Here is a 12880-nt window from a genome sequence, read left to right as displayed (position 1 = left end):
TCCAGTGGTAATAGGAGCATTTGGAGCAGTGACCCCCTAAGTTGGGAAAATGGCTACAACAGATCCCAGGAGCAATATCTGAACTCTCTGTCCAGAAAAGTGCAATGCTGGGAATAACTAAGATCCTGCGTACAACCCTCAAACTCCCAGGCCTCTGGTAGAGGACCTGAGAATGTGAAAGGACAAAAAAGACCACCCCCATTGGGGAGTGAGAAGGAGGTTTTGTTTATAAGTATACACACACACATTGTATATGTATTGTAAGTATATGTGGACTTGTTGCGATAGAACAAACAACATTAAAGCTTGGACTCATGTTAATGAGATTTTGGTAGAATGCTTAACGTGCAATATTTTGTGTTTCAGTAAATGTAATATTCTATTCTCCACAAGCTCTCATCTGATAAATCTCACTACTCTCTTTTCAATTCTTTTGACGGACATGCTTGTTATAGACAAATGAAATCACTTCGCAATGCAGGTATGTACTCTCGGTTGGGAGATAATCACCTGGTTCTGGGTATTAATGTGCTTCAGCTTTCTCATTTAACCCTTTTAGTAGTGAATGCTTCAGCAGTCAGATTGCATTGAAGCCACAGTGCCATCTCTTTTGTTTGACAGACAGGGAAGGCAATCACAGCGGAAGTGTCTTCTGAATGAAATGTATTATTTATTCTATATCCCAAGCATGAAATGGAATTTAAATATTTTTTTAAACAATTTTTTTTGCTTTTTGTCAACCTGATGGTACACCGGATGATGGATGAATTGCTTTGGAGCATCTACACAAGGTTCTCAAAAATCCAAGGATGAATATCAGCAGTTATTAATAGTAGGTTTAGGGAATTGGACATAGCTTCCATAGCTTCAATAGCTCTTGGATTTTGTCAAGGAAAATGTATAACTTTGCAGCTATTCTTTATATTGACTCATCCCCTATACTACTCCTCTTTTATATAAAGCAGAATTTATATCTTGAACTTCACAGGAAACATTGGAGGAACATGAAGTTCAGCAGGGGAGGGTCTGAGAGCTGATAGGAGGGATCTGACAGGTTATGATGTCAGCTTTTAGTTGATAGGATGCTGTAATGTGATCGCATATCTACTTACTAGATGACATGACACAAATGACCTTAAAGGAGTTTTCAACTACTCGGATGACCACTTCTCAAATGTTACTTTACCTTTTTTAAAATACCAACAGCCTATACTCAGCTCCGGTGCCAGCGTCGCTCCAGGAATGACAGTGTCGTTCCATCAGTGACAGAACTGACTCTCCTGGGGCTCGAGTGTTCTTATTACATCATGAGAGCCCTGCAGCAAACCAGTGGCTGCTTCACTCTCACTTTCTTGGGATCTTACACACGGAAGCGTTAAGAGATGCTACTACTCACTGTCTGTCTCTGAATGTCAGTTACATCGGAAGGAAATGTGTCGCTGCTGAGTAGCCACAATATTGTTGGAAAATAAGCATATGTGCGGAAAAAAAGCTGGTATTCTACATTACGCAATTCAAGACACTAGCAATGAAAACTACAGGTAAAAGAATACAGAATTTATGGCTTTAAATATGGAGACACAAAAACATATCTGCATGGAATTTAGTCCAATGTGTAGGAGGAGAATTAGTCTTGGCCGTCTGTAGATCTTTGAAAAAAAATATTAACATAGAAAATTATTAAAGAAAAACACCTAAAATATGAAGCATATATAAAAACTTGTTGCAACACCATGCTAATTTTTTATGGCAAATTCCCTTTAAGATTATCAACTTTCCATCAGATAATACACTATACTGTTGTGTTTTCTTTCAAAGTTTGGGGGCTAGTGGTGAACGTTTCCGTCATGGGTGTGTCAGAGGCTGCAGACAGTTGCACTGTATCTAGCTGCAGAAGGTCTCAGCGGTTGGCCTTGCAGACTGGTGGCCACCTCCCCCGTCCTTAATGCTGTCACCTGGATATGGGTGTTTATAACTCCCAACTTCCTATTGGGAGTTGTGGGTATTACTTTCCATTTGCACTTTCCTGTTGAGGCTTGGAGCTGCAGCAGTCGGCTAGCATCCTCTTTGGAGTTTGAAAGACAACGGTGTTTCTCATTGAGTCTACTCAAGCTAAGTTTCCCCTTGCTTTGTCTATTCCAGTTGTCTTTAGCGGTAGTGAGGATTGACTAGCACTCATCCTGTCCTTTCCGGTGCAGGGCTTTTGGTCAGGGTCAGGCAGGGATTAGGTATCCTGCTCGGCGATAGGTGTGGAGCCTCTATAGGGGCGATAGGACAGACAGGGTGATGTTAAATTTGTCTAAGGTTCCCCACTCCTCCTTTCCTTAGTGTTTGATTCCCCTTCCCTTATCCCTTTGTGTTGTGCTTAGTCTGTCCTACACTGTGCTTGACCATTTCGCCTTGTGGAGAGTATCATGACGGTGTAAGGAACATTATGGCTGTTCAGTGCTTCTCTGGGAATTTAAATGTGCATACTGTCTCATCAGAGAAGAATAAAACTTGATGTCTAGCATTACGCTTTTGATGTGGCAATCTTAAAAGTCAATATCGACCCTTTAACTAGCCTGTCCCCATGACTTAAGATAAAGGTACCGTCACACTCAGCAACTTTGCAAAGAGAACGACAACAATCCGTGACGTTGCAGCGTCCTGGATAGCGATCTCATTGTGTTTGACATGCAGCAGTGATCTGGATCCTGCTGTGCCATCGCTGGTCGGAGCTAGAAGTCCAGAACTTTAAGGTACCGTCACACTCAGTGACGCTGCGGCGATATAGACAACGAGCCGACCTAAACTAGATCGCTGGAGCGTCGCTGTTTAGGTCTTAGGTCGCTGTAGAGACGTCAAACACAGCAACTCCAGAATGATGCAGGAGCGATCCAGTGACGTAACGGTGACTCACTTCTCGTTCTCGCTGGTTGTTAGCTCCATTACATCCATTGTTAGCGTCGTTGCTTTTGATGTCAAACATGACGATACACGCCGACCTGGCGACGAAATAAAGTTCTGGACTTCTAGCTCCGACCAGCGATGGCACAGCGGGATCCAGCTGCTGCGTGTCAAACACAACGAGATCGCTATCCAGGATGCTGCAACATCACGGATTGTTGTCGTTCTCTTTGCAAAGTTGCTGAGTGTGACGGTACCTTAATTTCGTCGCCAGGTCGGCGTGTATCGTCTTGTTTGAAATCAAAAGCAACGACACTAACAATGGATGTAATGGAGCTAACTACCAGCGAGAACGAGAAGTGAGTCGCCGTTACGTCACTGGATCGCTCCTGCATCGTTCTGGAGTTGCTGTGTTTGACGTCTCTACAGCGACCTAAACAGCGACGCTCCAGCGATCTAGTTTAGGTTGGCTCGTTGTCTATATCGCCGCAGCGTCGCTGAGTGTGACAGTACCTTAAGAAGCCAAATCAGAAACTCTGTTTGCAGACGTGTTTTGGATTGTTTGCCCTTCCTCAGTGCAAAACAGGAGATCTTATCTGATTTGGTTAGGTGATAGGCCTCTGACTAGGTTGATATTGACTTTTAAAATTGCAACATTAAGCAGGTGGCACTATAAATCAATTCTGAAGAGGCTGCTTACATATTTAAATTCCCAGAGGAGCACTGCAAGACCTATAAATCTCCTCACACTTGCTTGGTACTCTCTGCAATGAGAAACATTCCCCTTAGACCTCCAGTCAGAGGCCTTTTGTCCAGCCAAATCAAATCTACTGCTTTGCAAAGTCGAAAAGACTATATGCAAACAACTTGTTTTAGTGCTTCTTTACTAAAACATGAAACATGATAAAGGTCTTCATGCTGTGCTATGTAGACATTTATGTCTTTTTCTTTGTATATTGTCATAAATATTGTAACATGGTAAAAAAAAAAAGATGCCATTAGATGCATTGGCAGAGATTTGGTTGATCACTAGTGTTGAGCGATACCTTCCGATACTTGAAAGTATCGGTATCGGATAGTATCGTCCGATATCCGAAAAATATCGGATATCGCCGATACCGATACCCGATACCAATACAAGTCAATGGGACACAAGTATCGGAAGCTATCCTGGATGGTTCCCAGGGTCTGAAGGAGAGGAAACTCTCCTTCAGGCCCTGGGATCCATATTCATGTAAAAAATAAAGAATAAAAATAAAAAATATGGATATACTGACCCCTCCGGCGGACCCTGGACCTAGCGGTGTTAACCGGCAGCCTCCGTTCCTAAGAATGAGCGCGTGAAGGACCTTTGATGACGTGGCGGCTTGTGATTGGTCACGTGACCGCTCATGTGACCGCTTCCGTCGACCAATCACAAGACCGCGACGTCATCGCAGGTCCTTCACTCGCTCATTCTTAGGAACGGAGGCTGCCGGTTGCAGCGGTTACAACCAGGGTGCGTCAGAGGGTGAGTATATCCCTATTTTTATTTTTATTCTTTATTTTACACATGAATATGCATTCCGATTCCTGATATCGCAAAAATATCGGAACTCGGTATCGGAATTCCGATACCGCAAATATCGGCCGATACCCGATACTTGCAGTATCGGAATGCTCAACACTATTGATCACTGTTTTGTTTTATTGCTGATCAATCTGCATGGAGGGAATTAAAAAAAAAGTTTTTTAAAACACAAGGATCAATTAGCAACTAGTCTGCGTTTGAGAATTATTTCATTTGGGAAAAAAAGGAACTTTCTTGCATCAACAAAAACTCATTATATATGAATTCAATGAAGTGAATTATTAATGGAGCTCGGCTTATCATGAAGGAACATTTTTTAAAAATAGATCAATTATTGAGCTTGTCATTGGTAGAGAATTACACTGTTTGGTACCAGCCAAATGTATCAACAAGAATTAAATAAAGTAAATTATTAAAGTAGCAAAACTTACCTTGTATACATTGAGGTATTAACCTTTAGAAGCCTGCAGTAAATTTATCTTGTGCATCATTTAGTGCTACTTACCGTATTTTCCAGACCATAAGACGCACTTTTTTCCCAAAAATTTTTTGGGGAAAATGAGGGTACGCTTATGGTATGAATATACTTACAAATCCTGTGGCGGTGGTCCCGGTGGCAGTAATCCTGATGCAGCCTCCTGTCCCAAGCTGGTACGGTGGTGGCAGTGCTCTATGGTGTGGTGGTGGCGGAGCTCTGTGGTGGTGGCGGGGCTCCGTCAGCATTTCGTCAAAGCCCGGAAGCCCCTGTAGCTCCGTTGCTCTGATACGGTGCGGTCATCTGCAGAAAAAAGGCTGCTGGGGGCAGCTCATGCTCAGATTCAGATCTCAGCAGTGAGATCTCGTCCCGAGATCTTGTCTCCCGAGATCTCAGGACAAGATCTCATTGCCGAGATCTGAATCTGAGCATGCGCTGCCCCAGCAGCTATTTTGCTGGAGACCACCGCACCACATCACAGCAATGGAGCTGCGGGGGCTTCCAAGCTTTGATGAAATGCCAGTGGAGCCCTGCCACCACCACAGAGCCCCACCACCACCACACCACAGAGTGCTGCTGCCCCACAGAGCCCAGCCACCCCACAAAGCCAAGCCACCCCACAGAGAACCGCCGCAACACAGCGCACCACCACCACACCAGCCTGGAATAGGATTTCCTGGAGGCCACCACACCAGCGTGGACCGCCGAACGACCCCTGTGACCACACCTCCACCTGTGCCGATCCCTTCCCTGGTAAGCTGAGTTCGGACTGTAAGACGGACCCATTTGACACATTTTATTTTCCTTCTGAAAATTTGGGGTGCGTTTTATGGTCTGGTGCGTTTTATAGTCCGAAAAATATGGTAACAGGTGCTCCATGTAGCACTCTACAGCTAGAAAATTTCAGGGCTGCGAAAAAGTGGGGGTTTGTCCAGAGCTTCTTATTCTAAAAGCACCCACAAAAATATCTGCCTTCTTCATTAAAGCATTGCAATTTATTGGGAGGGGAGAGACAGATGAAGATGATCTGGTCAGTGGTCCGCAAGTCCAAGGAGCAAATTATATGCTGGTATAGGTAGTAGTGCTTAAAGAGGTATTCTCATTTTGTCTCTTGATTATCTTAAAGCAAATCAGTCTCTATGCAGTCTCTTTGCTTCTTGGCTTCTAACAGTGTGGGCTATCCTCACAGAGTAACAGTTCTGGTGAGTAGCAGAACTTGAGAATTAGTAGAATTATAAAGCTCAGTATATGTTCGGATGTAACACATTTAGCTATCAGTGGTTAGTTTTGAGTCTACACTGCTATCACAATATCTACACATAGAGATAATAGGGCATTTGAACAAGTACACAACTCTGGACAATGAGACAGTGAGAGCCAAGAACACCTTGATAAGGAGAAGCTGAAGCTGAGAACTGGTGATTTTGCAAGAATGATAAAAGCAGCTGTTGAGCTGAGAGAGAATAGAAGTAGGTAATTGTTGTCTAGAAATGTATGAGCTAGAGATAGGTTACTTTGATATTTAGAGTTGACCTCTCTCCTGGAATAAAACTACTGCAAACTCTCAGCTAGTGTCTGGGCATGCTCTAGTGGGTGAACACCATGCAAATGAGCTGCACACCATGAAAGATAAAAGCTCTCATTGTAGAAAAATGACAGCAGATATTAAAACCAAGTCATTTGCATAGTTGTTTATTGTCCTGCTGTCTAAGAAAATGAAGCAATTTAATAACTTGTAAAAGCCCCTTTAAGGAATAAGATTATATTTTAAATATTTTGTGAGCTTGTCATTACATTTCACTGAGCTTGCACAGTATGTGGATATTTGTAAAATTTGAGTAAAATGCAAATCCACTAGAATAAAATAATTGATCTCTACTTACAGTATCTAAGTACTGCTGTTAGCTTAGTTTCATACTATACCTGTATTCTAATTACCTATAGTTCACAAACATGAGGCTCAAAGAGGAAAGATTAAGTAACAAAGAATGGCAAATCCTAGTGTTACGATTCCCTCCCTCAATGTGTCTGGATGCAGATACTGACAGCTCAGCCATTCAGTATGGTTCAGGGGTATGTTGAAACTGTCAGTACATTGACAACTCAGTCATCCAATCTGGTTCAGGGGCTGAAGCTGTCAGCCCTTTGATTGACAACTCAGTCATCCAGTCTGGTACAGGGGCATGCTGATCTGATAGTGCTTTGATTGAAAGCTTGACTGGCCATTCCAAGACTGAAAGGCACTGGGTTGCCTTCAGATGTTCCCTGTCCAAGGTGATTGCCCAGCTACTTAACTCGACTCAAAATCCCAGATTTCTGCCAGGAGTACATTCAGCTCTGTGTGGCTTGTCTCTCTCTGCCTCATGTTCTGCTTGTGGATTTTTTGGCTGCCTGAACTTTTCCCTCAAACAAATAAAGCAGCACTCTGTAGCACCATAGCATGCAGATATGAAATATGAAAATTGAATTGCATTACTGCACTAGAAATATGAAAAATTGAGAATGCTTAGAGCATAAATTGGCCAACTTATGTGTACCTCGAAGCCACATTAAGGTGATCCTCGTTTCCTGGACCTAGCTAAATGCCAATTCTCTCTTGGAATAAAGTCTTCATCTGTATGGGAACTTAATTTGAATCCTCTCTTGGACTGAAATATATATCTCTGTGGAGGGGTAGGGTCCTGCTGTGATTAAAAACGCCTGAGGCTAAAGGGCAGATGCTCAGTCAGAAGGCTAATGAATACAAATTTAAAAAAACTTAGTCACATCCAAACATAAACTAGGTCTGAGCAGGGGCTTACATAGAGTCACCAACTCATATACAATCAAACAAATAAAGCAGCACTCTGTAGCGCCATAGCATGCAAATATGAAATATGAAAATTGAATTGCATTGCTGCACTAGAAATATGAAAAATTGAGAATGCTTAGCACATAAATTGGCCAATTCATGTGTACCTGAAAGCTATGTTAAGGCGATCCTCGCTTCCAGGACCTAACTTAATGCCAATCCTCTCTTAGAATAAAGTTTTCATCTGTATGGGAACTTAATGTGAATCCTCTCTAAGACTGAAATCTATATCTCAGTGGAGGAGTAGGGTCCCTTTTCTTACTTCTAAGGTTAGGTTTTTTTTAAATTTGACCTTTTACCTCGTTCTGACCATCCATTTTACCTGCTGCTTATGCGCTGATCCTCTTTTCTTCTGGCATTCTGACTTTGGACTATTACCTGACTACGCCTTTGTCTTTACACTCTGTTTATGACATACCCTCCTGGCTTTTCGTCTCAGACTCCTTGACTATCCTGATCCTTGGCTTGTCTGCAAGAAGTTACTGAGCATCATACTAGTACACAGGCTCAGTATTCACTTCTATAGCATACAAAAGATGGCTGCCATTCATCTACATAGTCTAATATTGACCCAAGTAAAACTATACTAGTAAAGATAATAAAGTATCACTGCTTACTTATAATGTAGTATAATAACCCCAAGACCGCAAGACCGCACAGCTGCTTTCACAAACGCAGAGCGTCAGGGCGGTTGTTACTTAATACTTCCTTTTTGAGTCACATGTTTGTGAAAAACAGTATGTTTATAAATGTTTTTAATTTTGTTTAATAAAATTCATTTTATAATTTGCGTATGAGTGGTGTAGTGAATACCTTGGTATTCATATATAATTGGTAATCCACTCCCCTTATTTTTTCATATACTAATGGAGAGACTGATATCAATATGTCTCTAGCCAACATGAATATTTATATGTGCTTTTTGAATATTTATATGGTTGTACCTCTATTCTGGTTTGGTATTTGTGCAGAAAACTGGACTGTACAAAAATATACTGGGCAGGTTGTTCTCTTTCTTACATGAAGTACATAATATTTAGGATACCAACAGCTTTTAACTTCCGGTATATTGCATATTACTAAACTGATACTCAATAAAAGTTCATTATGCCACTAATGTTCCATATGTGACATCTATTATCACAATTAGCAAAACTGTTGTACACCATGGAACACATCACAAAGCTGCTGAAGAATGCAAAATTCACAACTTGTGTCAGTTATGTCCTAACATCCTTTTAGCAGTAAGAAGAGTAATGTATTTGTCAAGCAATTAATCTTGTGGAATACCTATATTTCTGCAGAGGAATGGCAGTGTCTGACTCAAACTATGAGGACAATGTGCCAAAGTTGTGGCTCAAAAATAAAGTAGTAAGATGGAAGGAAAAGTCATAAAACTTGAGCTGTCCATTCCAAGGATTTCCAATAAACCTTTGTAAACTATACAATTCTTGTTAGCACTATAGTTTCTCATACTCCTCACTTTTTCTAAATTTCTTTACAAAATGAATAGACGACCACCTGCATTTAATCCTCCCCCCAAATAAAATATATACTGTATATTTCATACATCTCTCTGCATTATTGAGGAAAATGACACACATACAATAATAATTAAGATAATTTTAATACATCTAATGTAGAGATGAGCAGATCTATTCATAGAAAATTAAGTCGAACTTCCTGAAACTCACGGTTTCACACAAATTCAAATATTTTAAAATTCTAGTTGCGGCTCTCAAAAAAAATGTGCACAGCTACATTTTCCATGCTTCTCACTTGTTTCTCCGCCCGGAGGACATGGGATGCTTTGTCTCCAGGTTTCCAGGTAATGCAGGATGCTGTATTCTCTGATGTAAGCCAATAGTGGAAATTAGGGTTGAGCGACTTTCATTTTTTTAAGATCGAGTCGGGTTTTGTGAAACCCGACTTAGTCCAGAGTCGAGTCGAGTGCAGTCGGCCGATTATCGCTAAAAGTCGGGGATCGACCGAAACACGAAACCCAATGCAAGTCAATGGGGAAGCATAGTCGGCAGTGAGTGGAGGCCAGGAAAACACCTACAGTGCCCATTTTAATGCCAAAAACATCCATTCTTGTTTTCTGAAGCTTGTCAATCTTAATTACCTTTATAATAATAGTTGGGCACTGGAAATTGGGGGTCATTTGGCAAAAGTTGTGGGGGGTAGGGCTGGTTCAAGGTTTTAGTGGGCCCAGGAAACGTGGACTACGTCACGGCGGTGGAGCAGGGAGAGGTAAGTATTTCAACGTTGCAAGTGCTGTGATCCTGAGCAAGCAGGGGGGGGGGGCACTCGTTCGCATTGGCACTGGCACAGGGCCCCTCAAAGTACAGCGATGTGTGTTTGCATGGCGGGGGCGCCTCCCACCAGCAGCGACACTTTTGCGTACTCTGTACTCTGAGGGGCCCTGTGCCAGTGACGTCGCCAACGAGTATGCCCCCCCCCACCTGATGAAGGAACCTGCACTTTCATCTGCACCTTCCTCTTTGTCCCTGTGTAAGGTGGTATAACATGCGGGAAGGGGAACCTGACTTTCAGCAGGGTCAGATTCTGGCTGTGTAGAGTGCAAGGGGAATGTAGTGGTCTAGGTCAATGTATCAGCAGACTCATGTAGCAGTGGCTGGGCAGTGGGCAGGATGAGGAGGAAACAGATATAGGGCCAAAGAATAAAGTAGGCTAAATGCAGTTCAAAATTGGTAACAGGACTAAACAGGCGGCATTGCTTTGTTGAGTGGAGTAGCAAACCCAGGAGCAGCAGACACTGTTTTAAGGGCCCAAACACACTAATAGGCCAAATGCAGTTTAATATCTGCTACTGTAGGCCAAAAGCCAGAAGGTTGAAGCTCAGCTTTATTAGGTTGAGGACAAACACCACGCAGGGGCAGACACCGTTAGTAGGCCGGAACCAAAGTTGAAGGCCAAATGCAGTTTAATATCTGATACTATAGGCCGAAAGCCAGGAGGTTGAAGCTCAGCTTTTTTTAGTTGAGGACAAACACCAGGGAGGAGCAAACAGAGCTATTAGGCCCCATCCAGCAATTTAAAAAAAAAAAAAAGAAAAAAAAAAAAAGAGCCAGAAGGTGGAAACTCAGCTTTGTTCAGTGGAGGACGACACCAGACAGGGGCAGACACCGTTAGTAGGCCCTAAACATTTTTTTTTTTTTAAATCTTAATAAGAGCCAGAAGGTAGAAGCTCAGCTTTGTTCAGTGGAGGACAACACCAGGCAGGGGCAGACACCATTAGTAGGCCCTAAACATTTTTTTTTTTTTAAATCTTAATAAGAGCCAGAAGGTAGAAGCTCAGCTTTGTTCAGTGGAGGACAACACCAGTCAGGGGCAGACACCGTTAGTAGGCCCTAAACATTATTATTATTTTTTTTAATCTTAATCAGGAACAGAAGGTTGAAGCACAGCTTTATTCAGTTGAGGACAACACCAGGGAGGGGCAGACACCGTTAGTAGGCCCTAAACACCCAATTTCTTTTTTAAAAATCTTAATTTGGAACAGAAGGTTGAAGCACAGCTTTATTCAGTTGAGGACAACACCAGGGAGGGGCAGACACCGTTAGTAGGCCAGAACCACCAATCTTTTAAAAAACAGCAGTTAATAAGAGCCAGAAGGTTGAAGCACAGCTTTATTCAATTGAGGACAACACCAGGGAGGGGCAGACACCGTTAGTAGGCCCTAAACACCCAATTTATTTTTTAAAAATCTTAATTTGGAACAGAAGGTTGAAGCACAGCTTTATTCAGTTGAGGACAACACCAGGCAGGGGCAGACACCGTTAGTAGGCCCTAAACATCCAATTTCTTTTTTAAAAATCTTAATTTGGAACAGAAGGTTGAAGCACAGCTTTATTCAGTTGAGGACAACACCAGGGAGGGGCAGACACCGTTAGTAGGCCGGAACCACCAATCTTTTAAAAAACAGCAGTTAATAAGAGCCAGAAGGTTGAAGCACAGCTTTATTCAGTTGAGGACAACACCAGGGAGGGGCAGACACCGTTAGTAGGCCCTAAACACCCAATTTCTTTTTTTAAAATCTTAATTTGGAACAGAAGGTTGAAGCACAGCTTTATTCAGTTGAGGACAACACCAGGGAGGGGCAGACACCGTTAGTAGGCCGGAACCACCAATCTTTTAAAAAACAGCAGTTAATAAGAGCCAGAAGGTTGAAGCACAGCTTTATTCAGTTGAGGACAACACCAGGGAGGGGCAGACACTGTTAGTAGGCCCTAAACACCCAATTTCTTTTTTAAAAATCTTAATTTGGAACAGAAGGTTGAAGCACAGCTTTATTCAGTTGAGGACAACACCAGGGAGGGGCAGACACCGTTAGTAGGCCGGAACCACCAATCTTTTAAAAAACAGCAGTTAATAAGAGCCAGAAGGTTGAAGCACAGCTTTATTCAGTTGAGGACAACACCAGGCAGGGGCAGACACCGTTAGTAGGCCCTAAACACCCAATTTCTTTTTTAAAAATCTTAATTTGGAACAGAAGGTTGAAGCACAGCTTTATTCAGTTGAGGACAACACCAGGGAGGGGCAGACATCGTTAGTAGGCCGGAACCACCAATCTTTTAAAAAACAGCAGTTAATAAGAGCCAGAAGGTTGAAGCACAGCTTTATTCAGTTGAGGACAACACCAGGCAGGGGCAGACACCATTAGTAGGCCGGAACAGCCAATTTTTAAAAAAACAGCAGTTAATAAGAGCCAGAAGGTAGAAGCGCAGCTTTATTCAGTTGAGGACAACTTGAATTAGGGACTGCAGACAGACTTACCAGGCTGTCCCCTGTGTGGACCATGCATCCAATACATTAACCCATTGCGCCACAAAGGACACGTAACCTTCCGTGGCCATGCCTACCGCTCCATGTGTCTGTTGTCAGGTGTACCTTTGGACTCACAGATTGACAGAATGAAAGGACAATGTGGTCTTTAACATGCTGGTGGAGGGGTGGGATGGCTTTTCTCGCAAAAGAATTGTCAACTGGGTAGCTCATAGCGTGGTACAGCGTAGTCCATCATGGCTTTATTAATATTAAATTAAATTAAAAAATAGGCTCTATGCACTGT

Source organism: Ranitomeya variabilis, chromosome 2 (assembly GCF_051348905.1).
Source record: "Ranitomeya variabilis isolate aRanVar5 chromosome 2, aRanVar5.hap1, whole genome shotgun sequence".
In the NCBI taxonomy this organism is placed as follows: Eukaryota; Metazoa; Chordata; class Amphibia; order Anura; family Dendrobatidae; genus Ranitomeya; species Ranitomeya variabilis.
The sequence above is the reverse complement of the archived record's forward strand: the minus strand, read 5'-3'. Positions refer to the sequence as shown.